Genomic DNA, 10,341 nt, shown 5'->3' with positions numbered 1-10,341 from the left:
GTTTATAGTAGTATCTATACAATTAGTTCATTTTACTTAGTCTTATCATAACCATTATTACAATAGGCCCTCTATTGTGTGAAGGTTCCTTGTCATTCCCTAGCCAATATAGCTTAACAACTATGGACATAGTATTTACTTTGCTTTAAGTATTATGAGTAGTCTAGAGAGGATTTAAAATATAAGGGAGGATGAGTTAGGTTCTATTCAAACACTACACCATTTTATCTCAGGGACTCTAGGATTTTGGTATCTGCAGGGGTCCTGGAACTACTCCTCTGTGGACAGAAAGGGACAATTGTATGTTATTTACCAGGTAGTATAGAAGTAATTTGATAATGCAACAAGTGACATGGCTATATCTGCAGTAAAAAAAAAAAAAAAAAAAAAAAAAAAAAACCTACTTAGTGACATTGTGCCTTAGTACAAAGAAATCTCTTTTCAGGGTAAGTTAATTGTTTAATAATTTTTAAAATGTCAATTGACACAAAAACTCTGAGTAAAGAATTCTGCAGAATGAAAATTGAAAATTGAAAGACTTGTCTATGTCCTGCCCATGAACCTTTTAGTGTATGATTCTGTAGTCTTCCATACCTTCAGATACACGTACACCCAGGGTTGTGTGTGTGCGTGTGTGTGTGTGCAGAGCACATGCTGTTTTGCCATGTCAGTGCTTATTGATTTGCCTTGTTTCATTCAACAATTGCCTATTAGTCCATAACATAGTTCAACTATAATTTGTTCAACCATTTCTCAACTGATTGTGAGAGACTCTGAAGGGACTGGTGCAGACCGGGCTTCACTGAAGTGGAGTTGTCAATAAGTCACTAGCAGATATGAAGGGGAGACAGTCTGACTTGTAGACCCCAAGTGAAACTCTCAAGTCTTTTGGAGAATTAAAAAAAAAAAAAAAAAGACTCCCTGTTTTCATACTATTTTTCGATCTTTCCCTTCCCCTTTTGTTTATTTATTTTTACAAATTCTGTTTGCTTTTTTCCCTCTACAACAGTCAAACATCTGCTGTTCTTCACACAAATGAGTAAATGTTTTGCAAATACTAATGTCTCTAAGTTATTCTTTAATACAAGATATATAAGTGGTTTACTTTTTTCCCCAAAAACATTCTTGATATGAATCTTTGTGCAAAATAATGTTTCTGTAGGGTAAATTCTTTAAACTGGATTCGCAGAATCAAAAAGAAAACGTGTTTACAGTGTTGGTAAGTACTGTAGTAATAGATTTCTTCCTTTTTTAATTTAAAAAAATTTTCTGAGACAGGGTCTTGCTAAGTTAATAAGGCTGGTCTTGAACTTGTGATTCTCCTGCCTTAGTCCACTGAGTTGCTGAGATTACAGGTGTGTATCATCATGCCCAGCTAGGAAAGGGTTTCTGATGTCAGATGAGGAGACAGGTAACAGGCCGGTAGGAAGAATGCTCATGGACTAGGAAAGAGGCGGAAGGTATTCTCCATGTTAGGGAGCAGGTCACTTCCAGCCTTGCCCTTGGTCGATTCCCTCTCCCAGTCCTGTGCACTGGGACATGGTATTTGAGGGCAGAATATAGCACCTTGGAAAAGGTCTTCATCTGTTCCCATTTCCCCCTCTCCTGAGGGCCATGTGTTGGAGGAATATCAGAGACTCTGGAATTTGAGTTTTTCTTCCTTGTCAACTCTGTGGCCTTAGGCAAAATAGTTCCGCCCTCAGGGGCTGTTTCCTCTCTGGGGGATGAGGGAGGCACGTACTCCATGTAGAACACACAATGCCTGAAGCAGCACCTGACTTAAGGTGGACGCTTGAGAAATCATGGTCTCCAATTTTGAAAGATTCACTCTTAATAATGGAGGAAGTCACAGCTGAAAGAAAAAAAGCGCTGAACCCAGGTGTGTTTCACCTCCATCCTCAGAGAGATGTGTTTGGAATTATCATCTTTACTCAAATAATTTCTCTATGCCTGGGGTCGCTTCCCATCTACAACCACGACTCCCTGTAAATCCAAAAGGCCCAGAGCAAATGGGGACACTTGGTTCTCACCCGTGACAGGCTTAGCAGCTCCTGACCTTTTGCCAGTATCAGAGAAGATAAAGGGAAAACATTTTGAAAGAAAGGAGAAAGAAGATAGCCCCAGGAACACAAAGCAAAGGAGCTGGCAGAAAAAGCAGTAAGGTCTGTAGCACCAAAGGAAGCAGAAATGAATAAACTAAGTGGGATAAAGATGGAAAGGAGATCCTGAAAGGACTTATCAGAGGTCTTTAATGTGGTTTCTTTTGTGAGAAGAGTGATGATCGACTGTAGGGTATTGGAAAGTATAATTTCCAGACTTATCAAAGTCTGGAGAGCAGATGGATGCCAGGCAAGTCCTTAGAAATGCTAAGGGTGGTCACAGAGGGGCTGTGACTGGTGTTGGGGAAGGGGGCTGGAAATGACTGTGTCCTCCACTTCCCTTCCCTTCAGGGAACAAGTTATGAAAGGTGGGAACTCCTATTTTGGGGATCAGTCTAGAATGTTTAAACACTCTTTTTATTGTGCCTCATGGCTGAGAGTGACGCAAACTCACCATGTATTTCTGGGAGAGGAAACTTCAAGAGAGAAACAGCTATTTCAAAAAGCCTGCTTGAAATGGTAAATCTGGGACTATTTCCGAAGATCGGCATGAGGCTGGCCCAAGGAACTTGTAAAAATATGAATTCCCAAGCCCACCTCAGGCTGGCTGAATTAGACTCTGGGGATGGTGTAGGGACATATTACACATTACCCACCAGGTGACTCCTATTAGGCACACTGAAATTTGACAAGTTTGCCTGCTCTGTGAGAACCTGGAATGAAGTCGATATTTAAAAATCAAGTCTGGAGTTTATTAAAAGTACAGATTTCTAAACTTTGAGATGAGAAATTCTGATCCAGTTGGTTGGGGGACCCATGGTCAGTAATCTATGCGAATTTGGCCCTTGTGATCTTGTAATTGAACTTGGAACTCATTGTGAACTTAATGCTGTGTTCTGGCTCTCAAAATCATATGTTGAAATCTTCACCTCCAATGTGATGATATTACAAAGTGGGGCCTTTGGGCAGTGAATAGGTGGAATGAAATTAATGCCTTTAAAAAGAGACCCCAGAGAGCTCTGTTGCCCCTTCCCCATGTGAGGACACAACAAGAAGCCCCCTTCTATGAACCAGGAAGCAGGCCCTCTCAAGACACTAGATCTGTTGGTGACTTATTTTGGACCTCCCAGGCTACAGAACTGTGAGAAATCAATTTCCATGGTTTAAAAGTCACTCTATGATATTCTGTTACAGGAACCCAAAATAAGCATAATTTTGACAGGTACTTTAAGGTGTGCTTAAGATCTTGACCCCATAAATGTTAGCTCCAGCTGAGGAGGGAGTCTGTCATCTTCACAGTAGAGATGTGGTGAACAGGCAGGAGGTACGATAAGTAAGTTTCAAATCCCAAGCATCTGCTAAGTAGGTTAGAGGTTGTGTGGCACATTTTCAGCCAAAAGCATCTCTGTATTAGGGCTGAATCCAAATACTAATTCTTGAGGAGTAAGCGTCTGTTTCCTGTGAGCAGTTTAGGAGACCATTCATAGACCTCTCAGGGCTGAAGTTCAACCAAAAACAATAAATCCCCTCTGGCTTTTTGCCTTCTCTTTTCCAAACACAGAAAAGTTTAATAGATACCAATGACCAGCCAGAAGAGACTTTCCAGTTGTACCAATACGTTTTGAATAGAAAATTAACTACTTAGTGAATAAGAGATGAATAAGGGTAACATGGTATGCAAAGAAATAATTCCTTATAGCTTAGGGCTAATCAGAACTTAAAATACCATATTAATCCTGAATCCATAAATTTAAAAATTATGTTAGGAAAAAAGTTAGAAATATATTACTTTAGTACCTGTCGAGTAAATCATGCCTAGAAATAATTTAAACTAACAAGTGCCTTCACGTTTCTGAGTTTGATGAATGATGGACTATATATACACTGCCAGTGGTAAGATCTTTACATTCTTGGCTGTTTCTCAGTTAATTTTATTCCTCATCTTGGTGAGTTTTTCTCACTGCAATCTGTCATCTGAGTGGTTTCAAGGCATTCTGTTACTTCACCATTTTTTCCTTATTAAAATGACCTGAAAAGACCTTGGCCAGATTGGCTCTGTTTGTCAATCAGCATTCACCTAGTACTCCCTGTGGTTTGGAGAAACCATGGCAACTGCAAGCCTGGCAATAGGGAAATTGTTCACTGGGCTTCCGATCTACAGGGTAGGGAAGTTAATGAGCCTTTTTCCTTTCCCCAATAGCCATGTCACAAATTTGGGAGAGAAAGTGCTGGTCTTTCATACTCAGATTAGTTCAGTGTGCACTTGTTGGTGCTCCCTATGTGAAGAGACAGGTTGGGGTGGGGAAGAGGAGTGAGATCATCTCTGCTCTGACTAGGAGCCTCTGTCCTAGCATAAAGAATGCTGGAAAGCACAAACACCTTCAGAGCAAGCCTGGGCAGGAGGGCAAGGAGGGAGTGGTTCTGCTGGGGGTGAGGCAGGAGACCTCCACAATGAAGACTTTGAACCAGTCTAGTTGGACAGGCTGGAGGAGGGGACAGAAGGCAGGACTTCCAGGCAGGAGACAGCTTAAGCAACACCAGAAGTGGGGATGAGTGAATGACCTTTGGGAAACAGCAGATACCTTGGGGAAGCTCAGGAATAGGGCGTGTGGAGTGGGAGATCCACTGGGAAGTTCATACTGAGGGCAGAGGGGTTGGAAAGCCAGTGGCTCAAAACACCACAAGGAACACACACAAACACAGAGAATGACCCAAGAAAAGTCTTCTATCTTCAGGCAAAGGACCAGTAAAGGGGAATCCTAGCAAAACAGAGAAACATTTTAGACAATAACATCTTTACTTCAACCAAATATCCCAGGAAAAACTATGTCCCTACCATCATTTGTGCCAGCAAAGATAACTACTATAATCAGGACAGTTGAATATTGGTAGAGCGATGAACCCAAAGGTCAGTGGATCAGAACAGAAAACCCAGACATGGACGCATTCAATTGTTTTTTTTGCAAACAACAACAAAAATGACAGAAGTGGTTCAATAAAGGAAAAGTAGACTTTTCATCAAATGGTACTGGACCTAGTGAGCCTTCATAGGCAAAAAAAAAAAAAAAAATGAACCTTAACTTAATCTCAGATTTATGTAAGAATTAACTGAAGATGGACCACACATTTAATTGTAAAGTGTAAAACTATAAAATCTTTAGGAAAAAGAAGCTCTCTAGACAAAGAGTTCTTAGACTTGACAGTAAAAAATATAATCCATAAAAGTAAAAGTGATAAATTCACTTCTTAATGAAATGCAAAATATTTGTTCTGCAAAGGCACCCTTAAGAAGATGATAAAAAAGTTACGGAGGTGTGTTTAATTTGTATTAAGGCTACAGAAATGAGAAAATATTTGTGGAACATATATCTATCCAAATTAGTATCTAGAATAGATAAAGAATTCTCAAAACTGAACAGTAAAAAGACAATATGATTATAAAATGGGTAAAAGGCAGAGGATATAGAGATGGCAAATAAACATATGAAAAGATGATCAACTTCAGCTAATGCAATTAGGGAAGCAAAAATAAAACCTATCAGAATGCCTAAAATAAAAACAGTGACACCACCAAATGCTGGTGAGGATGAGGAAAGACTGGTTGGCTTATACATTGCTAGTGGGTATGTAAAATGGTACAGCTGCTGTGGAAAACACAGTTTGGCAGGGTCTTAAAATTGAATGGTGTGTCTGCCATGCAGCCCAGCAACTGGATTCCAGGGAATTCATTATACAGAAATGAAAACTTGTTCTCAGAAAAACCTGTACATGAATGTTCACTATTCACATAAATTAAAAAACAGAAAAAGCCTAGATGTCCTTAATTGGGCGAATAACTAAACAGACGGTGGTACATGTATAACATTGAATGCGACTCAGCAATAAAAAGAAACAAATTATCAAAGACACAAGGATGTGGATGAATTTCCAGAGAATCATGCTGAGAGAAAAAATCTGATCCCCAAAGGTTATCTGGTATGTGATTCCTCTTAAGTAACATTCTTCAAATGGTAACATTATAGAAGTAGTAAGCATATTAGTGGTTGCCAGGCCTTACGGTGCGGTGTGGAAGCTGTGGGTGAGAAGGGAGGGATTTGGGTATGGGTAGAAAATGGCAACATGGGCTCCTTATGGTAATGGAAATGTTAGTATTCTGACCATATTAATGTCAATTTCTTGGTTGTGATCTTGTCTAGAAGCACTCTGACTTTTGACTTACAAATTTCCAACTTTACAATGGCACTAAAATGATTTTCAGTAGAAATTTTCAATTGGAATCATCCCGGGAATAGCAATATGTGGTCATATGTGATCTGATCCTCTCTTGTGATGATGAGCTGGGCAGTGACCACAGATCCCAGCCAACCGCACGATCATGAGGGGAAACCACAGATATTCTGCAGTGTGCTGTGTTGCTAAGCCGTGAGGTTCAGAATGCTGGGTGGATTAAATTCATTATCTAAGTAGTGTATCTTTAACTTGTGATGGGTTCATCAGGATGCAACCCCATCACAAATCAAGAGGCCTCTGTACTATAGTTTTGCAAGATGTTGCAAAAGAGCACATGAGATCTCTTCATTATTTCTTACACCTGTGTATGAATCTATAACTATCCCCAAATAACAAATTTTTTTGGTAAAAAATATATTTTTAGTTGTCAATGAACCTTTATTTTATTTATTTATATGTGGTTCTGAGAATCAAACACAGTGCCTTGCACATGCTAGGCAAGGACTCTACCACCAAGCCAGTAAAAGTTTTTTAAAGAAAGGAACTCTTATAGGATGATTGGGGAATTGTGAATATTGACTGGAGTTTTTAGTATTGTGGTTTTTTAAAATTTTTATTTGTTCTTTTTAGTTATACATTATGGTAGATGTATTTTGACATATCATACATAGACAGAGTATAGCTTCCTATTTTTATGATTGTACATGATGTGGAGTTAACACTGGTCACGTATTCATATATGAACACAGGAAACACATATGTCCTATTCATTCAACTGTATTTTCCATCCCTATACCCACTTCCCCCAATTCCCCCTGTCAAACCAGTGAACCTCCACTCCTCCTTCCCCGCCATCTATTGTGTGTCAGCATCCACATATCAGAGAGAACATTTGGTCTTTGACTTTTTGAGATTGGCTTATTTAGCTTAACTTGATAGTCTCTAGTTCCATCCATTTACTGACAAATGCCATAATTTCATTCTTCTTTATGGCTGAGTAATATTCCATTGTGTATATATGCACCACATTTTCTTTATCCATTCATTTATTGAAGGGCACCAGGTTGGTTCCATAGCTTAGCTATTGTGAATTGAGTTGCTATAAACATTGATGTGGCTGTGTCACAATAGTATGCTGATTTTAAGTCCTTTGGGTATATGCTGAGGAGTGGGATAACTGGGTCAAATGGTGGTTCCATTACATGTTTTCTGAGGACTCTCCATACTGCTTTCCAGAGTGGTTGGTATTGTGTTTTGAAAGTTTTGTATGTATGTGCTACCTAATACACATAGAACTCAATGCTATGGCACTGCTTTTGTAAAATGAGAGTTTTATTGTTAATCAACCAATAAGAATATAGAAAACATCTTCAGATCTGTCTCCCCACTTGACCAGCAATGAAGGAACTGGCCCAGGATAAGGGGAAATAGAGGGCTGATGGGCTGTAATCAGAAGCCTTTGGTGGAACAGTCTGCACCCTGTACCCCAGTCCAGGTGGAACATGGACCAGGTGGATAATTCCAGTTGGTCCTGCTATGGTTGGCAGCACCTCTTGCTTCTAATCTATATCCATAAGGTCCTGTTCTTCCTCAGGTTCTGTTCATTCTCAGAGAATTTTGGTTGACCAGGCTCTGAAGGTCATTTTAGGCTCTGTCCTAGGGTTCTGTGCCTGTTTCCTGAAAAACAAACTTGAACAGTTTTTAGGTATAGAAAAGTTGCCATTTTATGACTCAGTTTCATATTCTTAAAAGATCATACTGAAATTTTACAGATGAAATGGTGTATGTTGGATTTGCTTCAGAGTGACCAGAGTGAGGGAGAAACAGGGGTCGGGAGTCGGTTGGAAAAGTGTTAAGCCATGAATAGGTAACTTGAAACTGAGGGATATATATGTGGGTTCACACATTACAAGTGGTCACCATTTGTAGAGTTGTGGGAGGTGAGGCAGTTCTGGCTAAGTCCAGGACTTTGCAGACAGTCTGCCTTGATGTGCTCTGCTGTTTATTAGTTGTGACCTTGGGCAAGTTATTTATCTTCTCTTACCTCATGGGGCTAAGACCTCACAGGTAATTGTACAGATAAACAAGATTACCAAGGAAGAGTGTAGGGTGAGAAAAGAATGTTTCTTGGGGGTAGCTTCACTCAGGGATTGGGGAAGGGAAGAGAAGGCAGCAGGAGACAGAGGCATAGTTGGAGGTGGGTTAGGAGATCCGACGTTAAGTCAGAAAGTATTAAGGAATCCAGAAAAAGATTCTTAAAAGTCATAGGTAGAAGACAACTCAGAAGAAACCACTGGATTTTGTGTTTAGGAAGTCATTGGTACTGTTAATGGCTTTGGTTCAGTGGAGAGAATGGACCCAGATTCAGTCCTGAGAAGTAGGTAGGGAGATGGGGAGAGGGTGCCCACTACTCTCAAAACCTTGATGGGAGGCTGGAGAAGATGGAAAGGGGATGACATAGGTGGAGGGAAGAAGCATCTAGCAAGGTTTAAGAGCTGAAGGAAAGGGAAAAGGAAGGCTTAGAAGATAGAGAAGAGGGTTGTTTTTGCCCCTTGGTTATTGTGAATGATGCTGCAGTGAACGTGAATGTGCAAATATCTCTTCAAACTTTTCTTTTGACTTCACTTGGGCATGCATGCAGAAGACTGACTGCTGGGTCATATGGTAGGTCCATTTTTAATATTTTGAGGGATCTCCATGCTGTTTTTCAAGGCAGTTGCACCACCAGCAGAACAAGAGGGTTCCAGTCTCTTCATATCTTCACCAGCACTCATTATTTACTTATTTATTTAGCAATTCCGGGGATGGAACTCAGGGCCTTGTGCATACTAGGCAAGAGCTCTATCACTGAGCTACTCTTCCAACCCCATTGTTTTAATAATGGCCATCCTAACAGGTGTGAAATGATACTTCATTGTTGTTTTTATGCATACTTGAATAAAGAGAATGTGGCATATATGTATAAATGGAATATTATTTAACCTTAACATGGGAGGAAATATTGTCTTATGCTACCACGTGGATGAACTCAGAAGACATTATGCTCAGTGAAATATGCCAGATATAGAAGCTCTAATAATTATAAGAACTGTCTAAAATAGTCAATCTCATAGAAATAAAGAATATAAGAGTGGTGTCCAGGGCTGGCTATATGGTTTGAGGAAATGGGGAGTTGTTATTCAGTGAGTATAAAGTTTCAGTGATACTACATGAATAAGTTCTAGAGATTTGCCGTACCACATTGTGTCTGTAATTAACTATATAGTATTGTACACTTCAGAATTTGTCAAAAGCGTGGGTCTTATGTTAAATGCTCTTGCACACACACACACACACACACACACACACACACACACACAGGAGCACAGTAAACTTTTGGAAGTAATGGATATACCTTTATTACCTTGAATTCATGATGGGATCCAAGGTGTTTGCATAGGTTAAAATTCATCAAATCAGAGACATCAAATAGTGAAGTTCTGTGTATTTTATGTGTACATATTATTACATATTATAAATAAATATGTATAGTTCTGAGGGAGAGAAGTGTTCCCAAGAGCAGAGTGCAAAGGAGATTCCTCTTCCATCCAGCCTGGGATTGTACCAAGGATGCATTATCCACTCCTGACCCTTCCCCATTCCTTTTTATGGGATTCATTTTATACAGCCACTTCAAAAGAAAGGAACATCATAGGACAAATCAGTGATGAGTAGTGGTGATGAAATTGTGACTTTGTTTTAAAAAGTTAATTCCTGATTTTTATAGATTGGCACTAGAATATTTAGACGAACTGATACATCTGTGATTTGCTTTAGACTGTGAAGAAAATGAGAATCACTTTTTTTGTTTTTCTGGAGAGAAGTTCTGAACAGTTCCTTTAGGAATCAGAGTACCATAGCAAGCCTTCATATATGTTCATTATTCATTAGGAGTTCCCTGGATTAGTGCCATTATTCATCAGGTATCCTGAATTACACTGCCTCAGGCTGGCCATCCTTTTATACAGGGGTT

Source organism: Sciurus carolinensis, chromosome 5 (genome assembly GCF_902686445.1).
Source record: "Sciurus carolinensis chromosome 5, mSciCar1.2, whole genome shotgun sequence".
NCBI classification, from domain to species: domain Eukaryota; kingdom Metazoa; phylum Chordata; class Mammalia; order Rodentia; family Sciuridae; genus Sciurus; species Sciurus carolinensis.
The sequence above is the reverse complement of the archived record's forward strand: the minus strand, read 5'-3'. Positions refer to the sequence as shown.